A 24503-nucleotide genomic window follows, 5' to 3' on the forward strand; every position below is an offset into this window, starting at 1 on the left:
AGCAAGACTGGTGTGATGGTGTCATAGAGCACCAAATCTAAGCTTCTGTTAAAACAAGTGAATTTCTAACCTTTTTGTTTGCCAAGAAAATCTTCCCACAGCCTAATTACTGTAATGCTGTCTGTCTGAGTCTGCAGACAGCCTTAACAGAAAAGTGTGAACCTTTCCACCCCATTCATCTCAGGGAAGTGCCAGCTTCACACTCCTTGACTTCACTCAATGTCAGTGCTCCTTGTTTTATTGCTGAGTCTTTTATCAGAAGGTTTGGAAGGGGCAGGTGTGCTGGGACATGCAGGGAAGGAAAAGCACAGAAAAGAAGAGCAATGATAAAGAAAGAAAAGAAAGAGAGAGAGAGAGAGAAAGAGAGAAAGAGAGAAAGAGAGAAAGGAAAGAGAGAAAGAGAAAGAGAGAAAGACAGAGAGAGAGAAAGAAAGAAAGAAAGAAGAAGAAGAAAGAAAGAAAGAAAGAAAGAAAGAAAGAAAGAAAGAAAAAGAAAGAAAGAAAGAAGGAAAGAAAGAAAAAGAAAGAAAGAGAAAGAAGACAATGGAAAATAAACTACAACTGAAGATGGGAGAAGTTTTCTCTCAGGAATGCTTGTGATGATAAAGTGCTCAACAAATGAAACCTAAAAGTTGAGTTGCTACATAAAGGACAACCCTGAGCCCTGATGAGTGCACATTCTCCATTGGTAAGACGGTGGCTGCGCAGACTGGAAGACCAGGTCCTCAATTCTCTTGCTGCTCAGTGGGTTGGAATTACGTATAGCTTTTGGCCTTTTCTTTTGAGTTATATTCTCTCCTTTGGATTCCTGCACTAGACAATACTATGCCATGTGTGGCTTCTGATAAGGTGTAGGTTTTGTAAAACACCCTCAAATTATTTGAAATTTATGGTTGAGGCATTGTGTGTGTTCTGATGAGAAGAGCTAATTCCTGGAAACATACAAATGATGGCTACCAAATGGTAAGTGCAATGAAGGCTGTAGAAAGTTTAATGATGCTGCAATCCACGAGGAACGAATACACTTTTTAGTGCTTGGCTGTGAATACACATTAGATACATTGCCTTAGACTGGGCCTCTGACAGTCAAGGCTGGGACAGAGGGAGGTAGCCCAGCTGCACATTGGCCAGAGGAGGTACACTGGCTGCAAATGCCTTTCTTAAGATGTTCGTATGGCTTCCCTCTCTATAATTTGCCCTCTGTCCCCCTGCAGTGCCTGTGCCTGAGGTCTGACTGCTGCTGTCCTTGACGCACCATGAGTGGGCACTGGGACTATTGCAGTGCACCAGCCGTCCTCTGCACCTGGGTGGTGGATTGGGCCCCTCTGAGTGACTGCAGAGCAAATGAGAGCTAGAGATCTGGCTGGCTCCTCCATAGCAAAGTCCTCTGAGAACAGCCCCTTCATATGTTACACTGCTGCTGAAGCTGGAAATCTCTCCCATAGCCAGCTGAAACTGTCTGTCTTGCAAAGCAGGCTGGCTGCCTCTTGTCCTGCCTTGTCCCACTCTTCCTGCTGCAGAAATGAGCCGTTGAGGAGATCAGTGTGAGCAGGTCTGTGCAAGTATCCCAAGAGCTGCCAACTGGAGATGTTGGCATTGGCACTGTCTTCTTCTGTCTGCCCTGTACCCAAAATGAAGCAGTCTGCCTTTGGCTTCATCTCCATTGCAGTGGCACTTTGCTGCATGGGTGCTCCTGCAGAAGACCTACCCGACTTTCTCTCCATGCTCTTCTCCTTGCCTTTCCCCAGAGGGTTTTCCAGACACTGCAGTCAGCCACTCTTCTCCACACCGCAGGGATGGGACCTTCCATTTTAGTTTCCATTTTTCCCTAAGCCCCACTCATGGTCTGTTGCCAGAGTGAAAGAGATGTGGCCATTCAAGGGGGCCGTGACCTCTGAAACTTTTCTCTAAGGCCTCTGGAGCAGATACCGTAGCTTCTTGTGTTTGGGCTTTGGCACCTTTGTAATGAATGCCCACAGTGTTCCTTCTCATGGAGAGGAAAATTCAAGGCTGTGCTGCAGAATGGCTTTCTTCTTTTAAACGTCAAACCCCATGATTTTTTCACATCTCTCTCTGTGCTGTAGGTTTTTCACACCTCTCCACTTCAGGGCCCCTTTAGATTTACTAAGAGGGGTCCCACTTCTTTGGAGAAGAGGTGGTTAAAAAGACACAGGACTGTGAAGAGGAGATGGGCTGGGGGGGAAGCTCCTGCTTCTCCGAGCAAGGCTGAGCCAAGCCAAAGGAAAAGGCAGCATCGGCTGGAGTCAAGGAGAGGTAGGGCCTGGAGGGAGAGGGGAGAAGAGGCTGCCGGAGCCTGTCCTTCATTGACCGAATAAACAACCCACATAGCAATAACAATAAATAATTTTGTGAGGAGCTAGATAAGCTTTTAAGGGGAAAAATGTTAGGGGGTGTAACTGCAAATTGAAGAGGAAGGCAGCCGAGATGGGTTTCCCTGTTGCCGTCTGTCCTCTATTTGGCAGCAGCTCGTTTGCGAAAAAAGCAATCAAGAGTAGTTTATGATGCTAAGACATTTCAATGACTTGCACTTGGTGAAAATCATTGATGTTCCTTCTTTAGCTACATTTTGCTACTTTCAGTTGAAAGCATTTCACAGCCTGAAATCCTATTTTGCTAAACCTGGCAATGAGTAAAATCACAAGTTCCTGAAGAGAACCCTCTGGGGTTGCGAGAGGACGTGTTCATTACCTCTGCAATTAGCAGGAAAGCTCCACCTCGAAGGGGCACCCAGTCCCTTCTGCTCCCCTCCTCACAGCTCCCTAATCGCCAGGTGCCAGTCAGGTTGGAGATTGCCACCGTTTAATGCGTTTGGTAGAAAACACTGATTACATGTCACTGTGAAACACTCTGAGAGCCAGGCCATAAATATTTCCATCAACTAGTCTCTCTACTGTCCCCAGGACTCCACTTCATGCAATGCAGCTAATCCCTCAAAATACAGTTTGGGTTTTGATTTCTGTGGAGCTGACCCATATGCAAAGGAAATGTTACCTTGGGAACAAGGTTAAATGATAGGTTTATGGACTTACTCTCCTTTTTTCCCCTTTATTTTATGGTGGAAATGTAAGATGTTGAGATTGGTTCATCATAACATATGCCAACAGAAGCATGCCAAAAATAACAATCTGAAGCAGCACATGGTATGTAACGCTTGCATACTTCTCCCAGAGTTAGAGAGATCATTGAAACAACACATGTCAGATGCTATTACTGTCATATTGTTGGGGCCATCTGTTAGAGCCCAAGATCAAGACCTGCTGCTTTCCCTGGAACAGCAGCTCCACAGAGGACTGTGACAAATTAAACTAAATCCGCTCAGGCTTGGAGAGTTCATCTGAGGGGTTTGCTTGTTTTATTTCAAGATTTCATCAGGGATGAAACCAACAGTATATTTTGGATATTGCTCCAGGGAAGTCTGGGAAAAAGCTTTTTGATTTTTTTTAATTTCATTTATTTATTTATTTATTTATTTAGAGTAAATAAAAGGTACAAGATAAGAACTGAATTGTCAGGATGTAATGTGTACATCTGCACCCAGAGGTGTGCTTCTTGGGAAAAATATGTTTGTAAATAAGGCTCATACAAATGTGCACATGCAATTATTTTCAGCTAATAAATGATAATTTGACAGAAAGCTGCAATTGTAAATGACTGATTAATGCAGGTGACTGCACACACAGGCATTTTTAAAGCAAAACAAATGTTTTTGAAGTTGCATATGGAATTTAGATGTCAAATCCTCCTGGCGGTTTTCAAATTCTCAGCTAGAAAATCTATAAATCTGTATATAATATGCAAGATGAAGTTCTATGTAATTTTGGATCCCCAAGCATTTTTGCTACTGACAGCAGTGGGCTGGGTTTCACATGCATGCTCACTGTATGGATATAGCTACACACACACACACACACACACACACACTGTCTCCAACATGTGCACAGATACGTATGTGTTTTCAATATATGTGTTTTCAATAGCATTGATATAATGGGACAGCTTTTAGTTCCACTGTATTCACATATGCTTATGTAAGGGACATATGTTTTAGTGATGTGTTTCATAACAGTTTTAAACAATGTCCTTACTGGCACTGGAACACCGAAGAATTAAATTTATTGATGTGGAAGAGAGAAAGTCTCTGTTATCAAGACAGACATGATTCAAATGCCATGAAGTGGGAGTAGTTTTCAAATATGGGTAAGTGACATCATAGATCTGGAATATTTTTGTGGAGGTTTCATTTTGCCTCATGTTGGTGAAAGACTTGGGCTTGTCTCCTACCCATTCTGCACTTTGCAGTTAGTGGGGGACCTTGCACCACAAAAAGCCTGCTGAGCTTTTTGCCTTGGTGCAGAACAAGCTTCGGCTCTGACATCTCAGTCTGTGCTGCAGCATATGGATACTTTCCCTACAGACTCAGGATGCACATGTTCACTGTGAGAACCTCCTTCTGCTCCCTGAGGAGTCCAGCACAAAGGGATAGGATAGAGCCCTGGAGAGGAGGAGGTTTGAAGCTGGTATTGAAACGAGGAGGAGGCAGCCTGGTGATGCCCTGTTTGTCTGTGGTGGAGGAGGAAGATGTGTGAGGAAGAAAGGACTGCCTAATGGTTGTTGCATGTGGACAGTTGCTAGAGCTGGGCTAGGATCCAGGTCCCCATTTCCAGGAGAGCACTCCTAGCAGTGGGACAGAGACTTTGAGATTACCAACTGCACTGTCAGGTCCTGGGGAGGGAGCTTGTACTCGTGGAGGTCAGGTTGTAGGAAGAGGAAAGGGAACTTCGTACTCCTGGTGATTCTGTAATCTCCTGCTGTTCTGTCCTTTGGGTCTCTTACAGGAGCCTGGTGTCAGCAAGATGCTGCTGCAGCTGCTGCAGGTGAAGAGGAAAGATCCCAACTGCAGCACCTGCTCAACACATGGCACTGTCTGGGGACATTAACAGCGTGAGCTGATTATGCAGTGCAAAAGTATCTAACAGCCTCCTATTTATTTCCTTTGCAGGAGAAATTCCCCGAGTAGATCTTTGTCACTCCTGCCAGACTTTCTTGCTCCTTGCAGTCTTCAGTGAGAAGTGTTTGAAATAATTATTTGCAGCCTTGTTTAATTGAAATGCATTGTATCCAAAGTAATTCAGAAGAGCCAAGACTGTTTTTGTGACAGGCTGTACAACTCTTGAGTCCTTGGAGGAGGGAGGCGAGGTGGAACCAGAAGATGATGAAGCAGTTCTGGGGGCAGGCAGAGGGCACGCTGTGGGACCACAGGCACTCTGGAGTCATTTGTCACCCTCAGGAAGAGCTGGCCTAAAAGAAAAGCTTCCATGATATGAAATAGCTCCTACTTCTTCCCTCCCTCTCCAGGTTAGATCTCACTGTTATTTGGGGTGGAAGTGTTTTTCTGGTTTTGAAATTTCTGCCAAATGACAAACTCCCAGGACGGGGCGCTTCAGCTCAGTGAGACTGATGCTCTTGTCAGTTTTACTGCCACCTCCAGCACAAACGGACAGCAATGCCAACTTCCCCGAGCAGCTGCTGGCGCCCGCCACCAAATGTTGTCTCTGGAGGGGACCCACCAGCAGACGGGCCCACAGTTTCCAGCATCTCCAGCCCGGGGCAAGTGTGCCAGCAGTCGGGATGGCCGATCTCAGAGGACTATCTTGGATTACACAAAAGCTGGAACTGCTTTCAGTGGCCCTTTGCAGGCTGCACAGTTTGGTATTTGTTGACTAACATTTATTTCGACAGCACTTTTGAGCAATTGTGCAGCCTCTCTCAAGAATTCCCACGAGCTAAGTGCTCACGTTCCCTCTTTTCTTGCACATCAGAAAGGCTCTCTGATGGCATTTAATATCCAGCCTGCATGTGACCAGAAAAGCTTTTGAAAATAGGTCCACTTTTAAGGTCATGGAGAAAGAATGGGCAATTCTTTAACAATCTGACCACTGAGCACTGAGGCAATTCCTATATATTTCATAGTAAGTGGTAATAAAATACCTTCATAAAGAAAACCCTAAACCATCCCAAACTGCTCTTTCCATGAATGAATTCAAACACAGCAACAGCCTGCCTGCAGTCTGCAGGGGTTCAAACCTAAGATGTGTCAACATGAGCGCTGTGGCCAATCTCATCTATTGCTCATCCCACTGCCAGGCACTAAGTAATGCCTTGCTGGAAGAGGTTTGTGCTCTCCCAGCAGGGAAAGAGGCAGCCACGCTGTAGAGGCTATCCAATTATGAGGATTTTTTTCAGGAAACGCTGTAAAAATATCTTCCTTCATGAGCTTCTTTTCTTGAGCTATGTATCTCTAACAATACAGTATTTTTGTTCTGCATGATTTTTTGCGGTGTTTAGTGAAGTGGCAGGTTAAAAAATGCTGATGATTAGAATATGAAAAGGTGCACTGCAGACAGATGTTTTATTTGTTTGCTGTTTTCTTGCTTGATTTTCCTTAGGTTAGAAGTGGGCTTCTGACAAAGAATTCAACTAAACTCTTCCATAGAGCAAAGCCAAAATATATTTTTCAGTGTTGAAGAAATAAAGGCTTCTTTGTTTACACTGGGAATGTTCTTTAATGAAGACAATCCGCGAGGTAATAATATATATGGGAGAGGCCAGGGCTGGAGTTATTTCCCCTAAGGGAATTGTGAATTGATATGTGTTCCTCTATCTTCTTCTGTTAATGGTAAAAAGTGTATCCATATTTTAGCTTTAGTCTGTATGGTTTAACATCCTAGAATGGTTCCTCCTTGGGACCTAGCAGAAGTAGGGAGAAGGAGTGTATTTAGAAAAGGAGACTGTCTGTCAAGAATTAAAGAGCATTTTAATCAAAACAAGATCCTTGAAAGAAACTTGACAGTGATGATTTCAAATCTGTTGGCTAGAGTTGCAGTTCTGTGCTGCTTTTGCTGCACCCTTTGGCTTCTGGAGTCAGAGGCAGAAGAAGTAACGTCAGCCTTACCAAGTGCCAAACAAGCTGCCTGTGCGGGCCCCTGGGGAGAGAGCACAAGAATCTGGGCAAGCCCTGAGGGATCCTCGCCATTGCCCAGCACTGGTAGCTCTGCTTCGGCGATGGGAAGCTCCTCTCCTGACCAGGAAGACCTCTGCCTTGTGGGGCTGCTGTCCCACACTGACCACACTTGGGGGGAAGCCATTTATCCATTCTATCTTGCTTCTTCCCTTGAGAAACCAGTCCAAAGCTGGACATGGCATCAGGAAAGGCTGGAGGAATACTGACAGTTCTCACTTTGCAGCTTTTCAAATGAACCCATTTCCCACTGCTGCTGGTAATGTCTTCATTATGCCTCTACTGAAATTGTTTTGACATATTTATGGTCCAAGAAAAAAAAAAAAGATACTCAGGAAAAAGCAGTTTTCAGTAGCTGAAATATTTTAATAATGGTTTTTACTGGCTTGGATTTTTTTTTTTTCTTTTAGTCTTTGGCAGAAGAAACTGGAAAATTCAAAACCACTAATGCAATAGTCTCTAACCTATGCGTTTCAAATACTTTAGGGTGTATTTTCTTATTTTCTGTTGCCTCTCCTTTAAATTTGATGTCCTTCTTTTTTAACATCTATGGGCAGCTGGCTGCGATGTGTTGTATCTTCTTTCCACACAACCCATTTCTCTATTTTCCTATTCTCTTATCACCAGGAAAAAAAAAAAAAAGGCACTGACATAGAATCTTATGATTCATGTTTTAAAATATCCACCTGATTCAGTTTTATTATCTCCTCGGTTGTTGAATCCAGAGTGAATTAAAATAGGGACTTTAGCATCTGTTTTGAAATTGCAGGGATTAGCCAGAAAATTTTGTAATGATTCTGATGAGCAGCTGTCAGTTATTTTATTTTACTTTTTTTTTTCATGGGGCAGTGGTGAGAGCTTCCAGAAAGACCATCATGTCTGGTGTCTCTGGGTCTGGACATTTCCAAAACCTGGGATCTGCTCTGTTAATTGTGCTCTGTTGCTTGGGTACAGTTCTGGTTTTAGTAATAGATGATGTGTAGCTTTTTCTTTTCTTTTTTTTCTTTTTTCTTTTTTTTTTTGGAAACTCATAAAATAAGTCCGATTGAGAGCAAAGTCTTTTTGCTTACTTACCTTACGAGAATTGGCCAATTGCTGCATCCAGCTCAATTAATGTCCGAATTTGCTTTCATGAAAAGAAGGTTATTGGTTCTATCCCAGAGGTCACACTGGACTTAGAAAATAAAGGTCGTGTTGTATCTTGAATTCAGAACGTACAGATGTTACATGGAGATAAAAACTGAAACCCAGAAGGAAGAGGAAGACATATTTGCAGCTATCCTATGTATATGTAAATGGAAAGCAGATAATTTAGTGCTGGAAGAGTGTGGTTTCCTTTTTTTCTTTTAACAAAACAATGTCATAAAAATAGGCAAACAAGAAAAAAACAAAATGGACAAATAAATTACAACACATACTCAATCACTCTTAAATACGAGACTGGGGGAATAGATGCTAGTTTCTTAGGATATGGGCAGTAAATATATAGACCCTTAGTGGCAAATCTGGCTTCTCAGAACATTAGTTCCTATATCACAAATGAAAATAAGGATATAAACATCAAAAATGAAGAAGAAAAACAATGCATATACCCATGAGATCTCTGTATAATCCAAATCAGTTGTCTGTAGGAGAGTTAAAAATACTTTATGCATTGAGGGAATACAGCTTTCCACTGGAGAAATAAAATAGATATATATACTGTATATCAGGGCCAGTCTCACATTTCCTTTCTTCTGGAAATCATATTTCCTTATATCTCTTCTTTTTTCTCTGATTTGATTTCATAGGCGCAGTGCTTTTCCCTTTGAAATTCCCCGTCCTTAGCTCAGCTCTACCTAAGAGGCAAGTTTCAGACACAGAACTCTTGGCACAGTTTTTGCCAATGCTGTAATTTCATCCAGTTTTACATTCCCAGTCTTCTTCTCTGGTGAGACACATCTGATGCCTTTCAAAGAATTGTGCTCTATGAAGAAATTGCCTTTTCAAGCTGTTTGTCTGGAAATTGGTGTGGCTATCACACACATTTATCTACCTGCCTGTTTGTATTTATTCTCAGCTATCTTCAGGAATGTGGCTGTAATGGCTTATGCATTTAGATAAGTGCCATGCTTAGATATGGGCAGCTTTACTCTTTGTTTCATTTGTCTTCTCAGAAGCAAACCCCCTGCACACTAATGCCTTCAGCATGACTCTGGACGGAGAGCTGGGCCACCCGTGACCTCCTCAGCTGTGCTACAGGCAGACACACTCAGAGCATGTGGATTTACCTGAGAACTAAGGCTGCCCAAGTACATTTCTTGGCAGAATTACAAATCCTGTAGAGTGAAAAAAGAAAAGAAAAGGAGGCAGCATCCAGTGAGCTTCTCGCTGGAGGCATGTCCAAGCATCAGCTGGCTGCTGCTGCAGCTCATGTGTACCATCCCACTAGTGACCCCTGAGCACATTCACCTCCAGCACAGCAATACCAGCACTGTGCATGGTCAAGAAAGAAAAAGCATGTTATAACACACGGGTTTAAAGCTTTTAGTACTTGATTAAACACAGATGCTTTCAGTCTTAAAATCACAAAGTTTACCATACAAGAAAAAGGAAGCAAACTGATTGTTTTCTCATATCCTCCTATGCCTAAAATATGTTCTTCAAGTATTAGTATATTTAAACATGTTTTTTAAAGCAATGGGCAATTCACTGTTAACTGAACCCCCTTACAAACTCTTATTGAAATCTACTTGTTCCTTGTTTCTTGTTCGTATTCATAATATACATGGCAGTTAAGTGAGTGTTGTCTCCAGGTGTCAGTGCAGGATGCTGTGTTCACTCTCAGAAATACAGAACCGAAGCACAGACAGAATAAATGAGTTCCCTGAGGTTGCATGTGATGCTTGCAATAGGAACAGGAGCTGCACTGATCTTCCCTGATAGATCATTAAATGCAAGACTATCCTACCCATGTCTTTCACTGAACATCCTAGCAAGCAACCAGAGCCAAACACAGGGATGTTTGTGGTTTAGCGTGCGCATGTGTTTGACGACTAGTTCATGACATGATAATCCAATCTGCTTTTGGAAACTGTTAATGATTTTCATAGATTTGTACGAGCATCAGAGCAGACTTACAGTCCTGTGTCCTGCTTCCTATGCTTCAAAAGATGGTGTAGAGGTTCTGCAGCAAACAGGGGTGGGACTTGGCTCCACATGGTGCCTCATCTGAGTCCCAAAAAGAGATCAGCATAACCTTAAAGCAAGATATTTGGCATCTCTTCCATAAGTATGTTCAGCAAAACATCCTAATATAGAAAAACACCTTTTGAGCTGTGATATATGCTCAGCCTCAATCACAGGCTGATTACACTTCCTGTGGAAAAAAAAAGTCAGCACTGAGCAGTACTGAATTCGCTGTCCTTTATTTTATAAAATGTATTCTGGTTCTTGGCACACAGAAATAGATAAAGCAGAACAAAACACAAATATAATTTACCAGCATAGATTAGAAGTCCACACACACTAGAAGGAAGTCAGCTGTCACCTCTAAAAGCTCTGGAATTGATTTGTTTATCTTAATAGTATAAATATTCTTAGAGCTATTCCAAGGGTGATTTTAAATGACGGATTCATATACTAACAGACTTTGCAACGTACATGCACAAAAATTTACTCAGTATATGGTGCCTTTCTTACAAGGCTGAAATCACAGTGGTTTAAACGTAGCTGTTAAAATTTCAGTACAAACTTTGGAATTGATCTATTCTGATGTCTGCTAAATTCTAGATTGTTTATTGCTTTGTCTAAATAATTAGTGACCTGATAGTACTCCCAGTCCTTTTTAGCAGTGTGACTAATGATGTCTTCCATTATTGATGTTTCAAATGTCTCTCAGACTGTATCACAGGGCAGTGCACCTTTCATTTAATGTGACACTTCCATGATAACCCGCTCTGGGTTTTCACAGGTCTGATCATTGTGTTGGAGAAAAAAAGTTTATTTTTCATGCATGTTATTTAGCTTTTAAAGGTCGATAATACACAAGAAAATGAAGATTTCTTTTCTTGTGTAGGACTAAGTAGCAACCAGTGTAGGGGTTACTGGAGAGTTAGCAATGGTGAGCTGTTTGCTCTCGATCCATGAGGAGGAATTGTACTGCAGCAGTACAGCAAAGAAGGGTAAGTGCAAGGCAGCTCAGTTTGAGTCCATTCCTGGCTGTTTAAACTTCAATTTTATTCTCCATTATCCGCTATTAAAAGTGAAGTGTCTTTGCATTTGTCAAATCCTTGGTCTCTGGGTCTGCTGATCTGACATTGCAGCTGCCTGTGAAGTTGACTTCAAGCCACCCTCTCCTTGGCTCAGGAGGGAAACAAAGGCCTTGGGTCAGCTGATGGTGGTCTTTGGAACAAGAACTTCCCTGGTGGTCTGAGGGTAAAGGAGTTTGAATCTGCTTATTGGTCCTGTGGGGAAATTCAGGCTGGGCCACTTGATTTAAAAAAAACAACATCCATGTCTCATAGTAAATACTAAACTTTGCTTTGGATCTGAATTGATCTAGCTAAGGGAGCCAAACGACCACCTCTGACCCTGGTCCTCCTTGTCAAGCTGGATTTGGTGTTTCCCTCCAACCTGCACCCAGGGTTCCCATTGCTGCAACCCATGAGCCAATGCTTATTGCATCTCTCTCTTCAAGCACTCCTGCAACACAGCCTCGTCATCACAGTCCCCTGACAGTACAAGAGTGAATTTTAAATAACAAACAGAAGTTATCTTTGCCTTTAGTACCCTGTGGCATCTGTAAATATTTCCAGCTCTCCCTTGCGATTCCAGATAATACTGTGGTGCATACAGGGAGACTCAGTGCAGGAATCACCAGAAGTCCCTACTGCCCTCTCCTCACAACTCCTCTCAAAAATCTCCCTGAAATTTTCTGTATGATAAATTGTCTCTAAAATATCTTCATGAGTATCGTTAGTACAGCATTTCAGGTATATTCCTGCAGAGATGGCAGGACCATTGCAGGAAGCATGTCCCCTGGATCTGCTGCCTAACAACTCCTTATCTATGCTAGAACTTAGCACAGGTACTACAGGATGAATAAATTGTTCTCAGTCACCTACCTGTGGAAATTTCTCTTCACAGCATCACTTTAAAAAGAAAGCAGTTCCCCTAAAATGTTAAATTGATGTTCCAGCTGAGAAAAATAACAGTAACTTTTGAAAGAGAATTTGATTTTTATATTCTTTTGGTTTAATAGCCAGCAGCCTTAGGTATCTGCAAATACGTCCTGAATGCATAATCAGCCTGTGCTGAAAGTAGCGCAGGTTTTACATGTCTCTTATAAACGTAACTCCTAAAAAGGGCATTTGCACTACAGCAACACAGAAATCATTGCATCAGCTTACAGAGTGCTCTGAAAGCATACCTATAGTAGGTCGTGCTTTCAGGTAAATGACATTCTCCAGTATTGTGATCTGTTACATGGATAAATGTGTGATTTACCAACTGGGAGGCGTCCACAAATTTTTGTTGTTGCAAAAGTTTGATTTTCCAGTTCTTGGGATTGTAAAATAAATTACAGATTGGTCCTAGCATTTTGGCAGAATTGACAAATCATTAATTCCGTTGATTCTCATGGCAGAGAAATGTACCAAACTGAAATCCATTTGTATTAGCAAAGAAGTTCATATGCAATAGTATATATATATATATATTTTTTTTTTTCCTTTTACAAGGTACACAACAGTGCTTAAAAATAACCTAGAGTCATAGATTATGAAGTCTTCTACTTGCTCCCTCCCAGTGAACTTAATGCACTTTCTGTCAAACCACAAATATACCAAATGTCATGGAATGAAAATATTTGCCAGTCCTCAGACAGCTTTGGGAGAGGCAAAGGACCACATGCAGCAGGTGAATACACTGCAGCTCTACCACCCCAGCCTGCAAGCTTCGCTGACACACAAGCCTTTAGCAGGGTGTCAGACTAGGAACAAGTTTCCTCTTCTCTTCTCCATTTCAGGACGAAAACACTCTGATTCCTGCTTGGGTGTTTTTTTACCTCCCCAACAGGTTTTTTACCCTGGCTGGTGTAAATCACATAGCCCCAGTTTCAGCAGCTCTGACAGCACTGGTGGGGACAGCTCTGCTGCTGCACGGATGCGCTGGGTTTCCATGGGAGCTTAACCACTGAAAGCCTTTGAGGTGCACGAAAAGAGGAGGGTTAAGGGAGACCCTGATTAAAGTTCCATTTACTGATGCTCTTCGCCAATTTATATCCAAGTGTTACATCGCTAATTAATGACTGCTCATGAAACACCATGTGTCAGCAATGAATCACTTACTTTTGTTGCACTTCAGTAGTGTATCGTTAATGAGCAAGGACAACTCTTATAATTAAAGCCTAAAATAGCCCTGTCTGTAGGACACCATCAAGTGTTTATATCTTGCTGTAGTGGGTGGACCAGTTTATATCACTTTCCTGTCTTTGTCTCTGGTAGTTTTTTTTTTTTTAAAAAAAAGAAAAAGAAGAAGAAAGAGGATCAAAAAAACATGGGGCAGTATTTTTTTTTTTTCAACTATAGCAGGAAGAGGAATTGAATTGCATTTTGAAAGAAATAAAAACCTGCCAGTTACCTGGAGGAACCTTAAAACTAAGACTCTCTTAATTATCACCTCTAATAGATGACATCAAAGCTCAAAACTAATTAAAAAAATAAGAGGAAGAATTGGCCTGTTTAGCACAGAGGGCAGTTTAGTGCAAAGTTACTGTTAAAACAGTAATTTTGTGCTCCTCAGCTGCAGGTAGCTGTGAAAACTAAGAAACAGTCAAGCCCTTTGTGAATGTACCTAGGCAGCTGTTCATTCTTTGAGCAACATTTTGAAAAAAATGCAACTGAACCAGTAAGGCAGTAAATAGCATTTCTCCTGCTTGACCTGGTCAGTGCTAGCACAGGTGGGATTTTGCATTTTCATTCATGAGAGGTGAGACCAAGCCTTTGGAGAACATTTGGTCCGTCCACGCACCCTGCTTTCCTTTCTTCACAATGTTAATTTACATCGCAGTCTGAACCGCTGATGCATACCACTGATTTCTTCACAGATGGAAAAAAAAATATCGTATTTCTAGGAAAGTCAATATCTACTGTTACCCAAATTACCCCATACTGGCAGTGACATGCAAAAATTACTGTTTTCCAGATTCAGCAGGTGGAAAACTGGGTCCCACCCCTTTGCCATGGGGTAAATCTGTCTCTTGTGGACCTATTTATTTTGAAGAGCATCAGGAGGGAAGAAGGGGAGGGATCTATGTAGTCTATATTGAAAAAATGAGACAGAAAAAGAAAGATGTGGAAAGGCAGGCAGAAGAATGGACTTTTTATTTTAGTGGTTAAGATACAAACTATTACAATGTTTAAGGGTTTAATTTTGTAATGAAAAAACAGTTTCACAGAAACATTGGCATATGTCACACCACAACGGCCCTAACATCTCCCTCCTACACCCTCTTACACAAAATTATGTGGAAACTCAAGCTTCTGTGAAGGAACAAAAAAGCTTGACCGAAAGTTATGACCGTTCCTGCTGGAGAAAGCAAGAAGTTACTTTTCCAGGAAAAGAGCAATAAAGGTGAACATCCACTTTCCCTGGAACAGTTTCTGAACGCTTTCCCATTGTGACCAGACCCAGTCCTGCAGCTTTGCAGTAAGAACAGCAAAAGGTCTCCCATTCTTGCTAGCACGACGGATCAACGTTTGTCCTCATCATCGTCTGTAGCAAGCAAGAGGTAGACCCTTTGTATTGGCCTCATACAGAGATTAAAAAAACAACAACACACAAAATGAGGGTGTTTTCTGAAATGACTTCTACAAATTCTCGGAAAAGCTTTGTGAGCGCCTGACAAAGCCCTCCCTCGACTGCATAAAGCACAGTGGGATTGCCAGCTGTGTGTGTTCACAGGCTGGTTTAGGAAAAGCACTCAGCTCAGGTTGAGCAGGGAAGATCCGAATCTCCTTATCCTTGAAAACGCTGCAGCCCTCCCTGCCTGACATCTCTTGAATATTAAACTACGAAGACAGACCTGCTGCCTGCAGCTTATCCCCTTCACAGCCCCTCTGTGATCTCCAAAGACATCATGACACTGGATGGTTCCCTATTGATAAATTGGGGAATAATTCCTCTTGTCGACATCTGCTCCTTCACATTTGTTTAGCCCTTTGGACGCCGTTTGCTTGCGTCAACAGGAGTGTGGATAACCACCCTCCCTCTGAGCTACGAGACGGTGAGAGAAGACCTTGTATGGAATTTATTGAGATATTTTTGGTCTCCTGACATCCCTGTTGGATAAGTCAAGGTTCTGTACAACTACAGAGTGGAGGCAGGGATAAAAGTGTGAGACTGACAGAGCATCTGCAAAATGGGCACTTTATGTTTTTAAAAAACATGCACTGTTGTGGAACAGAAGCATAATATATGCCATTAACATTAGCGTCATTGAGCAGCCTCTAAATTGCAGATTGGTGGGAAAAAATTGATATGAAAATGTAAACAAGAGAAAATGAAAACTGTAATAAGCTCTCTGCATAAGAAGGGCAATCTACAATTAAATATAAAGGCTAAACTGAAACAATGTGAAGGATGAGACATATTTCCTACTTTAACGCTAAGACTGATGCTGTCTCTAATCCCCAAAGCTGTGACAAAAACTTAATGGTGTGAAGCAGAGACGCCATGTCAGACTTCACTCTGCATTCCTGGCTTTGGATGATTTATCACATGCAGCCATTCTGTTTGCCATTAATTAAGTAGAAAAGTTATTTTAGTAAGTTAGGTTGGCAGTGCTGCGTCCCGTTCTGAGCTTAGTTGAAAGTGAAAACAAAAGGCCTGTGTTGCAGCCACTGTAAATTCAAGTTCCAAATGCATCCCTTTGCATTTGCACGCTCATAAAATGGGGAAAAAAGAAAAAGGAAAAGAAAAAAAAAAAAAAGAAAAAAAAAAAAGAAAAAAAGAAAAAGAAAAAGAAAAAGAAAAAGAAAAAGAAAAAGAAAAAGAAAAAGAAAAAGAAAAAAGAAAAAGAAAAAGAAAAAGAAGAAAAAAGAAAAAAGAAAAAAAGAAAAAAAAAGAAAAAAAAGCAAAAGAAAACAAAAGCAAAAGCAAAAGCAAAAAAAAAAAAAAAAAAAAAAAAAAAAAAAAAAGAAAAAAAAAGAAAAAGAAAGCAGACTTGATTCTATGCTGTAGATGCTCCAATGCTTGGTATAAATATGGTTATAAAAACTGATTATCTCTTAACAAATAATCTACACGTATTGTGACACATCCACGAGGATAGATATGGTCTAGATGGGATTACAAGCGAGTTCTGTCATTGTTTCCTCTGACAGTGACCATAAGAGCCTAGAGTTGTGTTTTGGAGGACAACGAACTATTGACAACCAAAGGATGGGCGAGTGACACTAGATGCTGAGGGCTGGCTGGACATGCCCCCTGGGAGGCAGTGCTCAGCAAAGCAGGTTGTTTCTTGGAACTGGAGCTGTCTGCCAGCCAGGCTATGTCTATAGCTCTGACTGCTTTGGAAATGTCAATAATGTCAACCAGAATGGGAGGCTCATGAGCAAGGAATACAGAGCATCTTGCTGAGCTATGGCAATAATGAATTTGCTGCCGAATGTGAGTTACCACTGCCTACCTGCACAGCTTTCAGAGCTGAGTGGAAAATACATCTTTTTACACAACTTTCCTGATGACACGTCTATTTGTTCATCTTCATTCCCACTCTGTGGGAAACTGGAAACCTGGATAGGCATGTATTTATGGCAAGATGTTTTTTCTCAGCTCTGCTGGGAATGCTTTCCTGCTTCTCCTGTTGTGTCAGAGGAGTGCTTGTCCTTTTCTGTTTCTTCTTCTCCTTCTTTTTTTTTTTTTTTTTAATCTTTTCTTCTGCTCACGTAATATTAGATTATTCATCCATATTATTTTTCTTAATGTGAGATAGGAAGAGTGAAGAATTTACTCCAATAAAGACAGCCACAGAGGTGTCGGGGGAATTGGATTTCTTGCGATTCAAACCATGCTGGGGTAAAAAATACAAAAGACAAAACTGATGAATGATGTGGCTTTTTGTTTTTCAGTCAGCCACTTACAAGGTAAATGCTTCCCTTTTTCTTGTACAGTGATGGCAAATTGAAGACAAGATGTGTTTGGGAGATCCAGAGGACTAGGCAGTACTCAAGCCCAGGGTGTGGAAGAAGATCTTGTCCCTCTGAGCATCGGAAGGTCCCACCGAGCCCTCCTACCAGAGCATCCCCACGCTGGTGGGAGATGTGTGGTGTGATTGAGCTGAGAAAGAATGCCAGAGGCACAACAGACAGTGGGTGTTAGATACTATGAACAGCTTTCAATCCTTTCCCACAATGTGTATCTGCTCTTTCCTACGAGGATCTCTGAAATTCACTCTTTGTATGGGCAGTGATCATTCAAACCCAGCTGGAGGCTTCGCATCACCCTGCTATAATGGTGGGGGTTTTGGGCAGAGCTGAGCCTGGACCCTGCCCTTTACCATGCTGCTGAATGGTGGTCACAAGGCATTTCCCAGTATAACTCATTTCTCTTTCTACCTGGAGCAGTGTATGTGCAGCCCATGCACAAACCTCAGCCAGCCAGGCCCTTCGGATGCGGGTGGGCAGTGCATGGCTCAGCCCTGCAGCTTCTGACGTGTGTGAGGACAGTCCTTCTGCTGAGGCCACCTCTACCTGCTCCAGTGTAGCAATGCTATGCAAAAAGAGAAATCTAATTTTTATTCAGGCTCTGTTCAGGATTTACATGCTCCTGCGTAACTGCACACTGAAGAGCTGCTTGGCAGCTCCTCGTGCTGAACTTTGGAGAAGGCAGTCCACAGCAGGAGCTCAGGGTGCATTAACTAAACCCTCTGCTCCTGCAGTCATCACTGAAATTTAAGTAATCCAAACAATTTCTCAACTCCCAGCACAGCTCATTAAGAAGTATGTGTCCCCAAGAGCACCAAACACAATGCGGGATACCTTGTATGTAGTACTTTCATATGCTGATTTTAACAGCTCTCTGAAAAAGAGTTTCAATTATAGTTTGCCTGCTTGGGAGAGGCTTTCTCTCCAGCTTCCTGAGCCCTCCCAACCCCCTGCTTACAGGCCAGGGTTTGGTTTCTGCTCAAGGAGGTTCAGTCTCCACGCAAGAGCCACCAACTCCAGCTCCTGCCAGAGCGCATGCGATGAGCGTGGGGAAGCACCTGGGGGCCTCGGAAGATAACACCCTCACAGAGAGGTAATTGTAACGCCCAACAGACTTTCCCAATGCCAGAACTGCTTGCTTTTCTAAAAGTTAGAATTTTAGCTGGTTGAAATGAGGATATGTGATGGGAAAAAATTAGTCTTGATGGAATATTCTTTAAACATTTTATTATTGCTTTTGCATTGAAGAATATTATTCTATCTCATGAGAACCATCGTTAGACACTTTGATATACTGTCTGTTCAATTCAGAAATTAACACAGTGGTTTTAATAAATTTAAGATAAACCCAGTATGAATACAGGGATACAAAACAATTATCTTGTTCTCCAGTCAAGAAGAGAAACATGGAAAAGCCTGTCTGAATATTACAAAGTTAACATCAAAAAAAAAAAAAAGTGAAAGTATGAGCACTGATATCATTGCCTTGAATATTATGAAATTTGTTTTATGACATTTGGCTATAATCACAATTAGCAGTACTCAGGGCTGTTTGCTTGGCTGTGTGTGCAAATCTGAATGTGTGTATTTAAGAGAGTACTAGTGGCTGTATGAATTAATTTTCTTGTGAAGATCTGATTGCTCCGCCTGTTATAGTCCGTCTACATCCTATGTTCCCATCAAGTGTTGCCGATTAGTTCACAGAATGTAATTGAAGAATGAAAATAGAAGAGCAAAATGTCTGATTTATAGACTGAATTGGTTATGCCCTGTGATTTTTTTTGATGCTGGTTTAAATATTCTGTTATTAAATTGATTAAATAATTAAATGCTGCTATAAACATGTCAGATGGTGTTTCACATCAATTTTCTACTGCTGAGTGGAACTCTCATTTGCTTCCCAATGTTGTAAGTAGCACTGAAGTAAAGCGGGTGCTAGTCTTGAGCATGACTGTTAAAGAACACTAAGGAAAGAGGGAAGGGTTGGAAATGCTTTGAAAGAAAATGTAAAGGCTGAGAAAACCCAGGTAGAATGGCAGAAAATTAGTATAGCAAACTCTTACAAACATTGTCAGCTGTAGCCAGAGAAAAGGACACCAGCTGCTGTGTTGCTCTTCAAGCAGAGCTAAGGGTAATGATTGCCCAGGGAATGGGTAAATTAAGAAGTGTGGGAGCCCACAGAACCCAAGAGTTTCCTCCTACAATGGCTTCATTGCACAGCTTCATTGTCACACTCCATCTTGCACCATCTTTCTGGCTCAGTGGTCCTTACAGAACCCAGAGTGTCTCTGCTCTTTAGAGATACTTGGAGATTTTTCTGGGTTTTAGATAACATCCCATATAGATTTTGTTTAATGAATACATGGCAGTTACACGCTTTGCATAGGCAGCTGCTTTATGTCCAGGTCCCTCCAGTGAAATCAGTGTATTTGGGGCTGTGGAGCAAAAGGCAGTACTGCTTCTAGTAGTATAACTGCCCACACTTCAAGCCCTTCAGAGATATCAGCCCCTGCTTCCTCCCAGTTTTTGAAACCTTCAGCACAAGATCTGATGAGGAGAAGGATCCATAATCCTGAAAGCACAGGTTGATCAGGAGTCAGTGGCAAGCTGAGTCAGGAAGATGTGTGTATGGATGTGAAGATGAGCCTAGTTTGTTGTGCTTTTACAGCCTGTGGAGGGCACGAGTGAATGCACTGTGATCCCCACAGACACCCTGTGGACGACTTGATCCTCCCTGTCTGGGCATATATGGGCATATGGAATCCTGTGTACCCTACAGAGAGACTTCACTGCACCTGGAGCGGTGTTATCACTAGTGTTGGAGACCTGGTATTTGGTCTTGGAGCTGGTTGGACATCTCATAGGGTGATGGCAAGGATGAAAGGCATGCGGCGTCAGCCAATGCATTTTTCCCACTAAGGATGCCTGACCTGGGGTGAGCTAACATGGCACTAGGTTAAGGAGACCTCCAGCCATGTGTAACGGGCCTTGACAGAAGATGGTCTGTCAGATCATAGAATCATAGAATGGCTCGGGTTGGAAGGGACCTTAAAGGTTATCTAAATCCAACCCCCCTGCCATAAGCCAGGAAAGCAACCCACTAGATGAGGTTGGCCAAGGCCCCATCCAGCCTGGCCCCATCCAACCAAGATTTGTGACACTGCCTGCAACATGCTTTTCCAGTCCTGCAAGATGGTGTACTTGAGTCACACAGCACCTCCCTGCAGAGGAAGCTTTCATTTGCAGTGTCTATGCAATGCCTAAATATAAAATTAGGTATAAAAATGTTTAAAGTAGGTTGAAGAAATTATGTTCATTGATAAACTATTATGAAGAATATAGCTGGTTTGTCAAAGAGGATGGCTCCTTCTCTGGTACTGCTCTACAAGCTGGTCCAGTCCTATGACCCATAACCAAGCTCTCAGAAGGAGTAGATGCATATGCATGGAAGGAGGTGCCATGGCTGATTTTTTTTTCTAAAATGAGTTGAGAGTTTTTGCTGCTGTGCTTTGCTATGATTTTCTTTTTCATATATCTTTAAATTTTAAGAGCATTCTGTTTGTAGTATATGTATTTTGCCCCTAAGACTTTACTTCTTTTTCTTTTTTACTTAATATATTCCATTAATTTAATAGAAAAACAAGGCGGAGGTTGAAGATATATGGATATTCTCTATATTTGGCAAACAGCAATTTCCAAGCACAGGTTTGCCTTACAGCAAATGTGAGCCTCTCATTTTTAAACATCCACAAGAAATCCACATTCCAGGAGTCCCAGTCTACATTAATCCTCTGCCACAGCATCCACTTGCATTTCCTCATGCATTTTCTTGCTGATCGAGTGTTTTGGGAACTTAACTGTTTAGCCATTTAGAATTCACATGTGAAGGCAGGCTATCCTGCTACTGCAGCAGCAGTTGTGTGCTTGGACACCTCCCTGCTCACTGTCATTTTGCAAGTGCAAAGCAGAGGCCTGTCTGCAACCAGTCATTAATCATGAACTGTTGGACTCAGATACAAAGATTGGAAACTGCTGAATGTGTTTCAGGTTCTGTTTCCAGACCAGTTCTGAGGTGGCACACATGGTTGCTATCCTCTGAATACATATCAGCACGGATTACATTAAAGTCTTTTCTTCACTTGCTGGCAAAGAGATTCATTAAGAACTCATGGTTCAGTGTGTCGCAAAAAAAAATTGGGAATTTGGTTCACTGGGTCTGAAAGCATATATTCCATCTGAAAGGATGATAAAGGAGATAAAATCGTCATTGTGATTTTGAGGCTAAGATTCCTCCAGATTTATTTAGGAGAACAAGTTAAATAATATTGCAAACAAAAGCAGAAAGCTTATAAAAGGCTCAGGATAAATACTGAAAAATAAAATTATTTTTCAGCAGTAAAGAAACTGGAGAAGGCCCATAGATCTTGACAACAAGTCAGTAATGCTCACTATAAAAGACATACCTGGAACGGACATCTCCACAATTCAAGTGACTGGCTTTACTCCAGGTCTATATTTCTAAGTCTTAAAATGATAAGTGTCTAAATAGCTTCAAAAAGTATTTATTTATTTATTTATTGGTAGAAATTTTGTAATTAAGATCAAATGATTGGAAGTTGGAAGGCAGCATTTGTCATTACTGAACCTGTTTGCATGTATTTATAGTTCTTCAGCAAGTATCAAGAGTGGAAGGCCTCAACTTGAAACAAATCTGCAGTGTGGTTAGGAAACGTGACAGAATAGCTCCTCTGAGATGCTCTCTTTCTGTCTTGTAAACACACTTTGGTAATTTTATGTAGTGCATGGAGAGCCAGACATAAGTGTCTGTACATCTCAGTTCATTCAGCATTATTCAATCTGAGGATTGTACTTTGGTGTTCATTTTATTAAATGTAAAACTGAGAGACAGAGAAAGCTTCCAAGCACTGTGTCAGAGAACCACATAGTAAAATCACAATTATAAAACTGTAATAAACATTTATGCACTTTGTACATATATACATACTATGCACATGCATGGAATAACAGGAGACAATACTGATGCATTTTCTGCTGTGCAGATTGCTTTAGGCTACCACGGCCCACCAGCTTTGAAAGCAAGGTTATTGTCTTTTGCAAGAAGGAACATTTTAAGACTTTCACATGCATGAAGAAGCAGGCACATCGTTGTATCTCACAAGGAGGATGTACATGACATAATTCATGTGGTGTATAATGCCACTTTTTAGCGAGTAGAACCTCCTCCTCTTCTGTACAAAAGAACCCAGGCTCTTTTGTACTACCTACTAGACTCTCTTTCATTTTTATTTTGTCAAAATAAACTCTGAGATATAAACTTTATTCCTGTGCAGAAAATAAAAGCTCTGCAACCTTTATTTGTGAATGGGAATAAAGAAGGTTGAGAGAAAAGTCTGGGGGCTATAATTATAGAAATGTACAAATGAAACTGTCAAATAATTCCTTTGAAGACACTTCTTAACATGTATTTCAGAAAAGGAACAATTTGTAGGATGCCTAGCATCTTTAATTGGAATTTCTGTGCCTTTGCTTTAATAAATTCACTTTAGTTACTTGATCCTTTAAAGTCTTTCTTTAAGTGGTCTGAACTTATTAAGGAAATGTCATGAAGGATGTGATCTATTTGGAAGTCTACTCATTTACTATGTTCATTGATGAAAAGAGAAGAGATCACCTTCACTTACGGTGCAAATATGCAACTGTCTTTCTGTGGAGAAGCAGGTGGACAAGGAAGGCTGGTAAGGCTGATGTGGACATCTCTTTCTGTAGGGCTTGTTCATGCCATTCTCTGAATAACTTGATCTCATTCAGCCAAGGACCTGAACATGTGACTGAGTCATAGAATCACAGAGTCATTAGGGTTGGAAAAGACCTCCAAGATCATCTGGTCCAACCATCCCCCTACCACCAATGTCACCCACTAAACCACGTCCCTAAGCACCACATCCAACGTTTCCTTGAACACCCCCAGGAACGATGATGCCACCACCTCCCTGGGCAACCCATCCCAATGCCTGACTGCTCCTTCTGAGAAGAAATGTCTCCTCATTTCCAATCTGAACCTCCCCTGGCACAACTTGAGGCCTTTCCCTCTAGTCCTATTGTTAGTTATCTGTGAGAAGAGGCTGACCCCCAGCTCCCCACACCTTCCTTTCAGGTAGTTATAGAGAGAAAAAGAGCCTCCCGAAGGAGGTGCACCATTCCTGGAAGTACTACAATACCAGGACAATGCGTGGAGTGGAGGGAGCAAGCTCCACCTCCAACTCCCAAGACCAAAAATCTGTTTAATATAAAGTCCTCTCATTAAGGATGTATCAGATATTAAACTGATAAGAACAGATACTACACTTGATCTTAGCCAACAGGCCGAGAGTCCCATATAGCAGATCAAGGATTTTAAGCTTGATTAGATTTCTGAAGAATCATCAGACTTATTGTGAGGCTTCAGGGAAAGAGGGCTGGACAAACAATTCCAAGTCCCAGGAGAGGGAACAGGAGTAGGTCTCGGGCCAGACTCAGCTGTTGTGGTAGAACAGACCATTCATATGGACTGGAGGTGGCTTTGCACAGAGATGTACCTGTCAGTGACTGTTTGCCTTTTCAGGGATATCATTCTTATACTTCAATGCACAAAGAGAGATTGAGGAGGTGTACTAAGATTCTTCCTTATTTTTCTTAACATTGTTTCAGCTACTGTGCTGATATTGTGATAAACATAGTATGAAAACATCATATGTAGGGAATATTAGTTTGCATGTCTTCCAGATTTGCAACAAGGTAGTAGTACAACAAGATAGCAGTGCTTGATAAGTGGGTACAAGAGGACACAAGAAAATCTAATCATTAATGACATCAAGAATATGCTACAGATCACACACTCTTAGGCAGGCACAGGCTACAGCCAAAAAAAGAAAAAAAATTTTGTGTAGAAACAGGTACCCAAATCTAGTGATAAGCAAGGGCTTATCACTCCTGGAAAAAAAATAAAAATATCTCTTCTTAATTGCAGCTTTGCTCATCACATTTTGTCCCAGACTGAGCATCCAGCAAAGCCTGTTTGACAGGCTATTTGCCTTTCAGGTGTCAGCCCCAGGCATGCGGTACCTGCAGAAACCACAGCCAAGCTGTTGGTATGCTGTGCCTGTGCCCATTATTTCTGCTCTTTTTCTGTGGGTATTAGCACAGTGAGGTCTTGGTGCATAATCACCACAAGAAATAAATGAATAATAAATAAATAAATAAAAGAAAAAATGGTAGCA

General features: G+C 41.6%; 1 non-coding gene across 1 annotated transcript; it reads right to left on the reverse strand.

The window, feature by feature from the left end:
- Positions 1-23431: 23431 nt before the first annotated feature.
- Positions 23432-23623, reverse strand: LOC121064216. Its single transcript, XR_005816417.1, has one exon. It is a non-coding gene; the product is annotated as a U2 spliceosomal RNA (small nuclear RNA).
- Between the last annotated feature and the right edge of the window lie 880 nt (positions 23624-24503).

This window comes from Cygnus olor, chromosome 1, assembly GCF_009769625.2.
Source record: "Cygnus olor isolate bCygOlo1 chromosome 1, bCygOlo1.pri.v2, whole genome shotgun sequence".
Classification (NCBI taxonomy): Eukaryota; Metazoa; Chordata; class Aves; order Anseriformes; family Anatidae; genus Cygnus; species Cygnus olor.